At 35.1% G+C, this 15,809-nt stretch overlaps 1 long non-coding RNA gene across 2 annotated transcripts in view; it reads right to left on the reverse strand.

The window, feature by feature from the left end:
* Window positions 1-15,809, reverse strand: part of LOC150099820 (uncharacterized) — a 607,255-nt gene that overhangs the window by 50,356 nt on the left and 541,090 nt on the right. Inside the window, exon 8 of one of the 2 annotated variants that reach the window (XR_016549418.1) lies at window positions 2,305-2,356. This is a non-coding gene — a long non-coding RNA (uncharacterized LOC150099820). Of the gene's footprint in view, window positions 1-2,304; window positions 2,357-2,441; window positions 2,573-15,809 lie in introns of those variants that run through there. The other variant, XR_016549421.1, reaches the window with a different exon arrangement.

Below are 15,809 nucleotides of genomic sequence, written 5' to 3' on the forward strand. Positions count from 1 at the left end.
CATCTCAGATAAATGGGTAGAGTGACTGGGATGGTGAGCATAATGAATCTGGTTAATGGCGTTTACTTGTATGTTATGAATCTCGAAAATATTTCCTTACTGTGTGTAAATATTCCACCTAAGCAATCGCGAGGTTGTTCCTGGTTGTCCGATGCCGACAGCATCGTATCACTTCGCGAATATTGCTATCTCAGCTGCACCATCTTGTCAAGTCAAGTCGGTAAACACATTTTACACGAGGTGACTGACTATATATAACCCCATCGCTCAGCTACCGATACAATTATCGACTCGAGCACTGTAGGATGTATCGGAGTACTTATTATAATCAGGATTTTTTTTTCTTATAGTGAGAGACCTCTGAGACATTTCAATTTAGAGTGTTCTGATCTGCATAATAAGATGTCGACCCTCTTGACATGCTAGTCTACATCTTGACATGAATAATCGAATGATTCTATGACGAACTCCGCTGCAAAATTTAATTTTTATAAAATAAAAATTCTTTATGTTTAAAGAATCTGTTAAAAAGTTTAGCAAGAATATACGAAGAAATTGAGTGATAGTGAATGTTGAAAAATCTTCACTATCTAAGGTATACAGTTCGTCTTCAAGAACTAAAATTAACAACTTTTCACGACAGAAGTTTAAGCATCGATTAATTTAAACTTTCCAATTTCCGGTCACTGTTCATATTTTCTGTAATCCTCTTCCGAGATGATCAACAGAACAGAAAACTACAAAAGAAACGCTAATAAAAAAATAATAAAAAAAAACTCGATTAAAAAAAAAAAATTGGGGCTCTTTGAATGAAATAGTCTCACAGCGGACACAATCTAATCTGCACCGTCGTAATAGTCATTTAAAGTTCACTTAACTATACGGGCAATACGAGAGGGAGCGAAGCCGGCGCGAGACACTAAAGCCCCTCATTCTCCGTGAGACAAAAGTTTAATTTCCGCCGATTTTATGAGTGGCTGACCAGAAATCCCAGAAATCGATTCACGTTGTGCTCTGCGTTCAGAAGAAGAAGAGAGAGAGAGAGAGAGAGAGTGGGCCCTGGGACCTGAGAAGGGATATTCATCTTAGGGGCAGGCAAGCAGAACAGTTATGGTTACCCTGTCGTGGGTCTAGCGTTTGAACTTGGGCAACGTACGGGTAATATGACTAGAAAAAGAAAGAAAGAAAGAATGAAGGGGGAAGTAAGAGGAAGGTAGATGATTTGGAAGAGGACCAGAGATACGGTTCACTTTTGTATCTCATTAGGCTCATCTTCCCCAAGACAAAAACCACGCGCTCGCTCAACGTACCGTACACGAATAACTCGTATTTAGAAATGTTCTCCCTTTTATTGGCTGTTTTTTCAGCTGAAATTGAAACGTTCGTTCATCAAATGGAGGGAAAAAAAACAAAAAACTTCATTTTCTTGCATGACGTTCGATGAAAAATAAATGCCAGGACGACAGCCAAGAATATTCTTAATTAAGAAAATTGAAACCATTAATTAATGCTTCATATTTCCTTAAGTAAATTATCATCGTTATTAATGGCTTCATTTCGGTCTGATAAACGAAATGAAGGCCAAGTATCCGTCTAGAATTATTCTCCAAATGTGTCAGTGTTTACTTTGTTAAATCCGTCTGATTGTAAGTGTAATTTCACTAGCGAAGATAAAGAAAGATTCCAATTTTCCGTTAAACTCAATGCAAATAAATGTTATTTCACAGTACTTTGTCAGCTTTCGTTCATGCCCGATAGAGGGCCAAAAGTAAAGAACATTTAACAATGATATTTCTTTCTATTGTGAAATCCATAAAAAAATATTATCAACAATACCATGAATTATAAATAAATTCATAATATTGTTAACTTACATAAAAAATATCTCGCATATGAATTTCGATCAGTTTAATTCATTTGGTTTAGAGCAAACACCTTCTGTTGTCAACTATAGTGGCCGTAATTCGTTTTATCATATCAATCAGAGTTCATTTTTGCGAATATGACATTTTTGGTATTTAGCAGCTTGCATTTATTCTCGCTAGAGGGCAAGTCATATTAATGAAACATATTTTATTGCTTTTATATTTTTATTAAAATCTATTTCACATTTTATTAATATTAGTTTAGATACTTTAATTCAATGAAATAAGTGCATAAATAAATAAAAATTGTCCCAATTACCTAAAATATAACATTGAAATTATGTTTGCACTAAAATTAATCGTAAACAGTGCAATTCAAATTACACAAGAATTTTTTGTGTAATAATAATAATATAATATGTAGTAATAGCATACTCACATTTACTAAGCGCTGTTCTTCAAATGTTAAAAATATTTACTCCGTTTCTTGACTGCTTAAATAAATATAATGCGATGTTAGCAAAATCTTCAGAAAAACGAAGTTTGTAAGAAAAGCAAAATTCACTGTTATGCTTCATTTATCATAAACGTCTCCTATAAAGTTGCTTCGATATGAACGATTTAACAGCTGGAATTTCTTCTAAGCACTAAAATTTCTTCTTATTCAACCGCATGAACAGTCAATATGGGATGAAATTTTTCATATTCTGTCAGACATTAAAATATATGCGAATAAATCTCGCAGACTGTACAAAAATAAGAAGAGAGAAATTTATGACTGGGATTTGCATCTTAAATTCAATTTATAAAACTGTTAACGCTATTTTTTCTTTTCCTAATTCGCACAAAATAAAACTACAATGAAAATTTAATGTTACTACATAAGAGTCTACAGCTTTATTATTATTATTTTTAATAACGGCAGCAGAGGCTGCAGCCTACAATTTTCATGAAAATAGCAAAGGCTGCAGCCTTTTATTTTTAAATTATTTGAATTGAAATTTACACTTTGTTTAACAACCTGGCAATGTTCAGGACAGCGTGACACACTTAAAGACTCTCCACTGTTTATTCATCGTATGAGACAGTTACAATTATTTCGGATGTTTGTGCTAGTAGGTGACACTAACAGTCTTATTAGTTTTTTTTTTTTGTTGAATAATTACTTTGAGAATGTCACCGCGGTCTCTCAAATTCACAGCATTGATGAACAAAGGTTATTTTATAAAATCAATGCATTCCAAACAATCCATTTATCAACCGATAACCATACAAGTAATTTTATTCATTCACACTGGAAAGCATTTGGTTTCATAATCCAAGTCTGCAAAACCATATCGATATTTACTGAATAAAATGTATATTTAATCATAATCATAACTGAATTAAAGATCTAAATACTGTTGTGTCCTATGTGAGTGGAATGCGAAAATGTGTTAAAACAACTAACCATTCACGTAATATAATTGATCAATGGTACTATTACCAGCAGTAGTCACAGTTCCTTAACACATACAACTAGAATGTTAAGATACTGAGCAGCGGTTGTCGGGAGGTGGGGGATAACTGCTGCATTGAGAAGAGTCTCAAGAATATGTTCTCAGTGATCATGTGTCCATGCAGTCCGGTAATTTCTATTCAGTTGTGTGTCTTCCCCTGAAAGTGTTCTCTGTTTGGAGATTACGATAAAGCTTCAGAGTTAGTTGCAATTTAGACTTAATTTATCGCAAAATTAGTAAACGGGCAGAACCTAAAATGGTTCATTTAATTAGCTCTTTCCAGTCTCGACTCACTATCTCCGAAGGGCATATCATTAGGTCTTCCCGTAACATAACAGCGGCATTCCATTGAGAGGAGGGGTAGATTTATCAACGGGTAGTGCCTAGGATATAAAGTTCATCTTGAGATGAATTCAGCATGCCAAGAAATATAGTTTTTCAGGTGGTGCTAAAGTATATTATACATGACAAGAAATTAGGTTCTTATAATCCTTTACCAACACGTAAGCAAACTAAGTTTCCTTATGTATATGGCAAATATATGAGATATGAATTCCTCATACAAGTATTACCGTGGGTGGATCAGATAACAGGAGAGGCTCCAGGATCAATTCCCCTCTACAATAACGTTATTGTCAGGAAAACTTCAATGCTATTAATGATGGCCCCACATCAAGTGTTTTATTCCATACTGCCGAACAATACCGTGTTGGCAAAATTCAATTCCCCTAAGTTTCCAATATCAAAAATCTAGACAATAAAACTAAACACTCCTGAATTATCCTGATATGTCATCGAAGTAAACCGTGCCATCCAAGATCGATCAAATCACAATAACAGAGAAATGGAATCCCCATGGAAATCTTTCCTCTGGGGTGAAACAATCTGTAACCAATGACGTCAATTCTAGATCTATGTCTAGAACTATTTTTTGAATAGCTGCTCTAATATACCAACTTCTATGACCTAAAATAATTTCCTTGCAATCGAGGCAAGTTGACCCAGTAAAACGGCCTCTAACTCAATATATACAAATGTCAATCCTTCATCACAAAATTCTAAATGCAATTTCCTGGTCGCTTATTCTCGTGCAGAGCTGTATTTGTATAATCCTTCGGCGCTGATATACCAGTCAATAACTTAGATATTCATTTCCTACAATTTTCAGTAAACATTTGTTCAGCAAGAGTTATTTTAAATGAGTATGCTATGATTGTTATTCAAAAGTCCATTGTTGTCAAGCTATCAATTACCTCCAACAATGCGATGTTTACATTAAATTGTTTCATTATCATTTTGCTATAGTGCGAAATCAAATTGTAATTTGTCCAAGGCGTCATTGTATTACATTTTCCTGAAAATGGCATTGAATGCCAAACAAAATGTCTATTGATTCGAAATCTTTTCTCCGGACAATGCAACAAAACGTACAAAACAAATTATATTACAAAGCACATTATATTCGCATGATAATAATGTATTCAATTTGGATGCAATTCAATTGTCAATTCTCCCAAGGTTTCTTGCTAAGAATGTTTTACCAGAACATAATTTCTTATTCCCAATGGCTATTTTCCATTGTTAGAGAGGTTTGTTCTGAAAAGAAGTTTTTTTTTCATTTCCACTACTTATTTGATTAGGTTATTATCCTTCTTACTGAAATATATCCAAAAATACTCCGTTTATTTTTGCAGAATTTATTATTATAAACGTGGCTTATTTTTGGCGTTTTTATCACATTAAATAGTTAACCATTCGTTGACTTGAACATGTATGAAATTTTAATTTTCTCTGCATAAAATCGTAAACTTTAAAATCTCATGCGTTAATGAAACTCAAATTAACAACAATTAACTTTTAACTGAAACAATTAATTAAAATTAACAATTATTAACTTGAACGATAGTTATAAATTCACTGAATTTATAACTATAATTTATAACTGAATTTATAACAATACCTTTCAGTTAATGCATGTTGTCCAAGTGCGTAAACTGTGCAGAGATAATGGCCCATTTCGAGTATATTTAAATAACTTCGACATAACTGTTTGTTTCCTATCCGTTATTTTTATCGGTGGTCAGTTGTCGATTTAAACCATGTCCGGCAAACTGTTGATGTCTCGCTCTTATTATAATTCATATAACTTTTTCTGTTTTTGTTCCATATTTGATTGTTGCTTTAAATAATCTCCATCCAGAATTGTTACAATCTAGCTCTCCTCTGTGAGCTAGATTGTAACAATAGATTGTATTGTTGAGATCCTAAACCTTAAAAGATACTCACGATATTTTTTTGTTCCAAACAATAATCCTGATTATTGTTTTGAACAATGCCTAATGGCAATTGTTGCAATGTATGTCTCTTATTGTTGAAATTTTCACCTTTTTTTTGTTTCCACACTGGACTGTTCCATACTGAGTGTTGTTTAAAACTATGTTCCACAAGAATCAGGTGTGGAACAAAAAAGTTGTTCGGATTCGACAATAAGAAAGGAAGAATGCAAAAATTCTCATGCGTTAGGCATTGTTTAAAACAACAATCAGGCGTTAAAAAAAAACAAGTTTGTGTATTTTAACAATAAGAGCCAGATTGCAATAATTCCCGAATAATAATTATTGCATTCTTGCTTCCTACTTTTTGAAATCCGTACTTTTTTGTTACGCAACTGATTATTGCTGTGTGAAACAACACCAAGCGAGTAAGTATTGTTACGATTTTCCTTTCTTATTGTTGGAACCGTACAACGTTTTTTTTTGTTATACAGCTCGCTGTTTTAAGCAATACCCAGCGAGTGAACACTGTCACAATCTGGCCTCTTATTGTTGGAATAAACTTTTTTTGTTTGCATTATTGAAATATACAATCTTTTTTTGTTGTTCGAAACTTCATTGTTTTTAACAATTTCCAGCAAATGGGAATTATTGCAATCTGCTCTCTATTGTTAGAATATACAAATCTTTTATTTTTGTTCAAAATCTGACTGTTTCATACTTGATTGTTGCTTTAAACAATGTCAAGCAATGATAATACTGTATTGCAGTATGGTATTCTTATTGCTAAAATCCATAAAACCTTTTTTTTATTGTTTCACCTTGATTGTTGTTTTATACAAAATCCAGAACGAAAATTGTTACACGCTGTCTCTTTGCTGAAATATACAACTTTTTTTTTTTTTATTGTTGTTGTTGTTCAAAATCTGACTGTTCGTTGTTGTTTTAAACAATTTACAGCGAATGGGAATTATTGAAATCGCTCTCATTGTTGAAACACACAAACTTTTTTTTGTTTAACACCTGATTGTTGTTTTAAACAATGCCTAGCGCATGAAAATTTTTGCTTTCTTCCTTTCTTATTGTCGAAACCGAATAACCTTTTTTGTTCCCCACCTGATTGTTATTTCAAACAATGTCGACCAAATGACAACTGTTGCCACTTGGGCTTTATGTAGTTGACAATCTTTGTAGGGAAGACGACAGAGACAGGAATAATCACAACTCATCTTCCGTGATTTTAAAGCAAATGTTGAAAAATAGCGCGACATATTCGATCAGTGACCTTCGGAAATGTTCTTTTATTCTAACGAAAAACAAGCCATGAAACACGCCAAGTTCCTCCGTTCGCCGTTAATCTCAAACGCATGGTAGAAACAGAAGAGAGAACATTATTTCACCATTTAACACCTCAACCGGCAACATTACCATTAAACATGCCTTAACGCCCATGTGGGCCCCTAGCGGGGCACGAGAAAAATTAAACCATTATCGTCTTGTGTATATATAACGATGTCTTCGCTCTATTAAGCGGAAGGTCTTTAACACGTTTAAAGTTCTTTAAACACTCTTCTCGGGAACATACTTATGGCTCGTGCTTCTAATTCTTCCGTTAATGTTCGACAACGCAAGGGAGGAAGGGTCTTAAGGCATGGAATGGGAACTTCATCATTCGGGAAGGAATTAGTGAATTAATCTGGCAAAGGCGATAATGTTTAGGCTTAGACATTTTCTGAGATTAAAGACCTAATAAATTTTACACCAGATTGAAAAAAAAAATTCTGATGCACGATTAAAGATAACTGCTTCAAGGTTGTTTTATATTTTGTAAGCGAAAACGTTATAGGTGGCTGTGGAAGACGCAAAGGACATACGCCCAACCGCAATCTTAACACCCTTAAGGAGTTTAATTTGTTAAAATTCCACTCAAAAAGAAAGAAGTTCCAACGCTGCATTAAGTGTAATTTTCGCGGTGAGTTCACTTGATAATAACGACACAGTTTGCTACTTGGTGGCGCTGTTAATCAACAATGGATCATAACATTATTGCGTACTATTCAGTCACTTAATAAATGTATTAAAATGAGCAAAAAATTGAAGTGATAAAAGCGATGCTTATTTCTATCTTGAATGAATCTAATTTCCAACAACGTTTCTTAATATTTCTGCAATATTGGAGATTCTGCTTATTATGTCTTCCTTCTTCAGTGCGTTCTTCCTTATTCGCCTTCAATAGTGTACCATTAAGCTTCTGAAGTGAAACATTTTACTGCAGCTATTTGTTTCCGAGTTCATTCCTCAGGGTACTGTAAACCATCTCCTAGCAGCGCACCAATAGCGTAGGAAATTGGAATACCTCCAACTTCTTAGGTTGGCGGACTGTTATGAGATTTCGTGACATGATTGATAGATTAGTTTCCATTTCGATGGGCCTATCGAATCGAAAGTAAGTAAATCAGCGATTACACAAGCACACTAAATTCACAAAAAATGTAACATATGCCCTTTCTCTGCTAACTTATACGAGTTTCATGTAATAATAATAATAGTGTCGAATGAATATTCTTTATAATAAATTAAACATACAGTATTTCATTCAAATGAAGTAAAATACCATTATTATTTTAGTTTTACATTATGTATGTATAACATGTTTTTTCTAAAAGCTGTTGTAACTCATCACATAAGGAAATATTCATGAATATGATGATAATTTAAGTAACAACTTACTAAGTAAGCATCATATGCTACTCCGTATTGCTTGTAAATTTATCAAAGCTAAATCCGTTATGATATCACTGTGGTGAGACATCTTCGGTACACCGATTTTTTCATTTGGAAAACAACAGTCAAACCCATTTTTTTTTATTTATTCCTTGTTATACATGCAAATACTTATTCCTCCCCCCCCCCCTAAAATCTTTAACCTTTGAATTAGGCCACCAATATTAGTTATGGAAAGTAAACTTCCTGGGAAAATAGCTTCACTTTTCTATTGCCGACATGATAAATAAATATTTATGAAGCATCAAAATAGAGCGCAAAGCCAAGTCCTCGAAGACAGACTCGATAATAAAAATAAACTAAACTTAACTCATAATCGCCGCTATTCAAACTCTTTGCAGAAAGTATTTCGAATATTTAAGAAGGGAAAATTTAAGCAAACACAGATCACTTTTTTTCCAAAAAAATTAACATATGTATTGATGTTTTTATTGAGAAATGCATCAGAAATATTTTTCGTGTACTTTCTGCAAAATGTGATGCACAAGACTCTAATCGTCACTTAAGTTAGTCCGCGACAATAAATTTAACTTGGTAGTCTTTAATATACAATTTTTTTCCTCCACTTTTCATGACCTGACCTAGTCCTTATAAGGACTAGCTTAAAGGGGGAGAAGCAAGAATGCTTTTCATCTTGCCCGTTATCTGTAGAGGACAGTGTAGGGATAAGGTGTTATTGAGCTATTAAAGCTCTGATCATGGCAGGAGGGTAACAGCAATAGCCGAGCCTCAGTTAGAACTTCATTAGCTACAGCATTGCCATCCATCACCCTCCAAGGATATTGGATTGAATGAATCAATCGACCGCATTTCACGGTCGATTGATACACCCTAGCCCGCGTACCCATGACGAAATGTTCAGAATTTTATATACTTCGTTTATTTAAAAATGATGTTGGTGTACTTTATCATAGATCTCCCAAACTAATAAATAGCAAAATTTATTTCGCAAATATTATAAAGAAAAACTGTGTGCTTTAATTTCAATTAAGTTATTTTATAGAACTGATGCATTTTCTTAAGTAACTGTGGCGCTTCTTCAAATAAATAGCATTTACTTTTATGTGAATCCCATCCATAAAAGATAATAATTTTTTAAGCATTGTAAATGCACGAAAAGATGATGCAATTAGTACCATCGATAACTAAGGACTAGATAGCCTGGATGCTCTGAACTAGCAAGTAACCATGGGGGATGTAATAGCCGTTCTGGTTTGCAATAAGCAATTACTGCAAATTCATCGCAATGCTCACAACCCGATTTAATAAAAAAAAAAAAAAAAAGTGCAGCGCCTGCCTTCTGGTACATTGCAACACAGCTTTGCCTTGCATCTGCCCATGATGCTGTAATGTCTCATCTGTCCTGATCAGGATAAAATGGATTATTAAAGAGTCATCAACGTGTCATGATCATTGTTCGCCGTATGCTCTGTGTGCATTGTCTTAATGGAAGAACACCTTTTCCCCCGCGCCTTTAACCTTGATCTTCTCATGTAACCGTTTCCCTATACAGTATGGTGTTCTGGCTATTGTTTTGTCCCTAGAGGAGATCATCTATCATCGACATCACCTCCGTATCGCCGAAGATAGATAGCATCATCGGTCACTGGCAATACGGTCGACTTGTCCGCTGATAACTGGCTCGACTTTTTTCGGAGAAATGGGCTTCCACTGTTATTTTCTGCTGCATCGGTCTTATGCTAAAATCGCGTGAGCAAATCGACTAGATATCAATGTTGAGATCGGATTTATTTCCGAATAAAAAGATCGAGTCTCTTCGAAACCTTTGTCATGATCCGGAGATCTTTCGGGTTCGGTTATAACCACACTCAAGATGTTCCCGAGTGGTCGGTCTTTAATAATCCATAATCTTTTTTTTTTTTATAAACTTGAAAAGGAACCAGTGGTGAATCTGAAGGTTTTCTCACTATGAACCACTTGACGTATTTTAATAAAATTTAGTATTTGGAATTTTTATTCTTTATGACCCTTAGAACACCCTTAAGACAAACGCATCATAATATTGCGTTTATGTTCTTATGAAATTAAAAACTTATAAAGATTCTTCACTTTCTGAACAAGATTCGTACGACAGTCTCTTCATCCATTGTAACCGACTTGGGCTACGGGATACCCTGAATACTACGCTTTTCATTGATGGAGTTGCTTGTAATTACTCTAAAACAACTAAGGCATGAATCGAGTATATTTGTTGTTGCAGGCGTTCGCCATCTAGTGTCTTAATAATTCGCTTCCGCTAGAATAGCCTACATAAATCGACGTCAACATTATTCTTGAATACTGACGTTTCATTACTGCAACAATAGAATCTGGAGCCGATTTGGGCTAATCCGCTTTTTTGGAAGTTTATTATAATTTGTAATATATAATTTTGCATCGACCGGACGCCTCCTGTTAAATGCGTGAAATATCATCTTTCCATGTCAACCAACACAGATATGACAAATTTTAAATAAAAATTCCAAATACTAAATTTCATTAAAATGCGTCAAGTCACGGCAGAATTATGTTTACTGATGAACGAGCAAAACGAAATATAAGGTGCTCAGCTTTTCGATATATTTCTTCATAAATACATCTATTTTAATTGAATACGCATAAAGAATGACCGAACATGTACAATAAATCTGTTCTTATGAATGTTTTGTCATTCTAAGTGGAAAAGGCCTCGCTAATAACCTTGATTTCGACAACCTGAATTGTTTTCTCGTTCCGAACAAAGCCTAATGCATTTTTCAAAACTCTATCAAAGAAATGAAATTTATTCGGAGCGTAGAAAACTATTGGCCGCAACTGTGACAATAGGTTAGAAAATAAGCAAACGAAACAAGGCGATCTATGGAGGCCATCAGCGAGTTCGAACGAATCGAGACCAGCAGTAGACTATTCATTCGCCGTCGGTACTCGCAAAAATGATTGATATTTCCGTAAAGAACGCTTTCGCCCTACATATATTTCATAGGTGTTTGCAAAAAAGAAGTGTGAAGAATTTGCTTCGGCAAAGTACTGTGAATTGAAGGGGGGGGGGGAATACTGAGGAGGGGAGCAGAGAAAGTTTTACCTTTTGTAAGAAAGAGAGAAAGACAAAGAAAGAAAGAGAGGAAGATGGGTAAGAAGGTTAGCGTAAATAGAGGGAGGTCCAAGAAAAGTGTAAGAAAAAAAAAACACACCGATGTCATTAAAGTGGGGGGGAAAGACAGCCGCTAAACTCGGAGTTCATGCATTCCTGCGAGAAGAGTACCGATAAACCATGCCTTGATGACAAATCGATTTTGCAGGAACGCTCTACTCGTTGCTCTGGAAACAACGGTCGCCATAGTAACCAGCCTCCTGTGTTATCATTTTCGATTTCACTCATCCACGACTCCCGAAAGCTTTAGACGGGCAGAATGGTGGCTTGACTGCCTTCCCCCTTCTCTCTCTCTCTTTAGATAACTACGAAAGAGAGGCGAAGGAGGAAGGGGTTACGAAGTATGCACGAGGCCGTCAGGGAATGTCATAGTTCGCCCGCACCCTTTCTCTCCCCTTTTCTCTTACCTTTCTATCGATCTGGGATGATGAACAGAAGAGTGGAGAAGCTTGTTTGCATGTTGTTTTAGGAGAGGTGAATATTCCGAACAGTGATCAGGTGGGAATTATTTACTTGGAGTGCGGAACCATCTCCCTCTTCAGACATTAGAGGAACGGAAAATGGATTGCTGATGAACCTTCAAACTCCGTGGATAATTAGGAGAAACAGCAATAAAGGCCACGCTTATGCGACTATTAAATCTAACGAAGTGGAAATGGGATGAGGAGTCGATACTGCGGGTTTTCATCCAGAGGAGAAAGGAACTCATCAAACGGATATTAATATTCATGTTGGACGCGACTCCGAAATATCGCCTTATGGGGGTTGTTTATAGCGAATTCGGCTTTAAATGCATATTCATTTATACCTACTAGAATCACGGCATTGTATAACTTAACGAGCGTACAATACATTGTTTTCTTCGAGTACCAGTTATAAATTCGAATTAATAGGGTTCGGAATGCGCGCGCGTGTTCTTCAGCTTTATAATTTAGGTGACGTTGATTTGCACAATTCGCTAACTAGTAAATAAGAACTGCTGCTTTTATAGACTAAATAGCCATTCTCTTTCAGCCATTCTTAATATCTATATACGTCTTAAAGGTCAAAGTGGACTTAACTTCTTTTCAGGACTTTGTGCATCTTAGGATGGTAGTGCTCCTTTTGTTTTCATTCTGATTGTTTTAAAGATTTTTGGAATCATTAAAACAATTAATTTAGTTTTTCTTGTTACGACCAATGTGACGCAAAACTTTCATGACAGCATCCGATTCTGCTTTCGTTGTCAAGAATGAAATAGGCAAATATTTTTTAAAAAACTAAATAGATGATTTTTCTAAGTTGGGACTGTTGACAAAATACGCGATTGTAAGATTAACTATAATTTATTAACTGCTACCAAACACAATTTATGAGTATTTGACTGGTGTTATTCAAACTGTATGGTAAAAAACACCCGAAATGCATTCTAAATGCTTCCACTAGTTGATAATGCATTGCGTTGCAGAAGAAAGGGTCATAAGAGACGTCATCTCCGTAGAAATTTATCCAGAGGAAATACTTGTGATTTCATTTAAGACTTGCTATCAAACAGCGTAAACTTAAAACCTCAATCATTGCGCTGTATATGGTTCACCAACACTCGCACCACTCTTTCGATGCAAATTCACCAACGAATTCTCCCTTAATGCTACAGCGTCTCTGCAGGTGGAGACACGTTATATGTTTTCAAATCTCATCTGAATATGTGAATCATATGAACCCACTTTCCTGTTGCGGTGTGAAGCCAATTTTGTGATTTTCAGTTCTATATAAAACATACATTTTTGTCTTGCCCGTGTTATTATAATAAGAAATTTCGAGGAGTCTTTCAAATGTGGAAATTTCTTTGTTATTATGGTAAATGTTTGCCGAGTGCTCACTATTGATTCCCGAGACAGTACATATTAAATTTTCTCAAGAATGATGGCACCTTTTCTGAAGATCACAATTCCTCCACTCGACTAACCAATATGTTTTCAATAAAACCTGACAGCATATTTTGGTTTTACTTCGTGGATGCATTTTGTCTCCTTATATTTCAAGCAGTTTCTCATGGTGCGTTTACAGGTTTCCGCATATACAAAGTCCCAAATAAGTAATCAACCAGAACTCGGAAAGCTCGATTAGCACAATGATTATTGGGGGGGGGGGGGGCAAATATATCTGACTTTTAATGACACATCATGCAATCCATAATCCTAAAGAAATTCACAAATATTTATGCCTGCAGCGTAATTTGTATACAAATAGCAAATACGTATGATTCAGTATAAAGAAATCTGCAAAAAATCGGAGAATATTCAACTTAAAAATATGCCAACCTTAACAACTGTTTCAATGAAATCTGAGTGTGTTGTCATGGATAATGAAGCTATTAAAGGAAACGCATTGCGTAACTTAGCAATGGCTTCATTAGTAGGTAATACGTTGCTATGGCAACAGGAAATATTATTTCGCATGATTTTATTCTGTACTGAGTGATGCTGGTTAAAACAAAAGTTAACCAGAATCGATAAATGTCTGTAAAACTCTAAATAAAATTATCTCACTATCCAATTGATAAATGTGCACATACGAAACAGGCAAAGTGATGACACACTTGCGAAACTTCACTTAGTTATTAATCCTAGAATGGACCACCTTAACTGCCACATAGAACATTCTTCTTAAAATAATTAGTGTGTTTGACCCTGTAAACAATGAGTGGGGCATCTATTCTTATAGCTACAAATAAGTCGGCTTACTCCCATTTTCATACAACAATATTGTTCTGTTACTTTCTAATTGCTATAGCAACTGCTAATTTTACAGTTCCTGCAGAGGGCAACAGATACTGATAACTGTTCGCTCTGCTAAAATCCTAGAGATTGACTGGCGTTATCTTGCAGGCTGTAAGAACGAAGTGTAATACACATTACCTCCAATGTCTATTGTCTGCCTACAGCAGTGTTTTGGTCAGCCTGTCTCGGGGGGGGGGGGATGCAAACCTACGTATTAAACATTCAGATCGGCCTCACATTGACCGGGAACAATAACATAAAAATTGTACATATGTAGATATTAAAGATATTTCCGGCTAGAGGGATTAAATACACATTCCCTAGCCTGTGGTTTTATGATATTATTGCCGATGGTCCGTAATATAAAATATTACTTCGGTTTCTTTTGATCCCAAATGTGTTGTTCGGATATAATTCCAAGAATCGTTTTTTTTTTTCCTTTTTTTTTATGTGTGTGACTCACCTTCTCATACAATTAGAAACTACTTCCTATAAACTCTATTGGCGTATACCAAATGACACGCTACGGACTATGCCAATAAAAGATTCAGCAACCCCCTAATAGATACGCGACTCTAATGCATATACAACCTCACTCTCGTTCGCAGAGAGAGGCTAATTATAAAAAACACTCCCGTAGAAGTGGGGAAATGCCATTAGGCTCACTGCGTTTGTTTGATGATCAAAAGAACGTCATGACAAGACGCTCATTTACGGCACAATAAACTCTGACGAGGTTTTATTTAAAAAAAAAAAGGGGGGGGGGAAGAGCAGACGACACTTCCGTGTTATTTTTATGCTGATGACGTCAAAGATATGACTTCCTTTTTTTTTGCATCTTTAGTTATTTTTGTCATTATCAGTGCTCAGAATAATACTATTCGAGTGGTTTTTTTTTTGGGGGGGGGTACTATTGACGGAGGGGGGAACCTTCGTCAATAGTACTAAATAATATTTCGAATAATTAGGGGATTTCTGGAAGCCGACTTTATTGGTGTTAGTTTTTACGCATTGTTAGTTCAGGAGAAAATCATGCTAACAGACTAAAGATGTGTATTTTAACTTTTTTACAATTATAATTTCTGGGAATACTGCACAGAAATCACTAGGTAAAAAGATAATAACAATACAAAAATATGAAAATAAAAAATAAATTGAAGTTAAGCAAAGAATTGTAATTTGCCGAAGAAGTTTTTATTTTTTAGCTCGAAAACATACGTTCACTTTTTAGAAATTCGAAAATATTTGTACATAAATAATTTTGCGGCTGCAATCTGCTTTAATTGTTTTGTTTTATTTGTTTTTTTTTAACGTATCGCAGGCTAGGTGAAGTTAATTTGCGCATTTCTAGAATAGAAGATTATATTTCTTATAATTATGCGTTGTTTGTCGATGTAAATCGCTTGGTCTGAAAAAAAAAGTTTAAGCAGGAAAGAAACAAGAAATTGCTACAATAACAACTACTTTTCCATTAT

This window comes from Typopeltis vanoorti, chromosome 14 (assembly GCF_054136105.1).
Source record: "Typopeltis vanoorti isolate ZY-2024b chromosome 14, IOZ_Tvanoo_1.0, whole genome shotgun sequence".
Taxonomy (NCBI): Eukaryota; Metazoa; Arthropoda; class Arachnida; order Uropygi; family Thelyphonidae; genus Typopeltis; species Typopeltis vanoorti.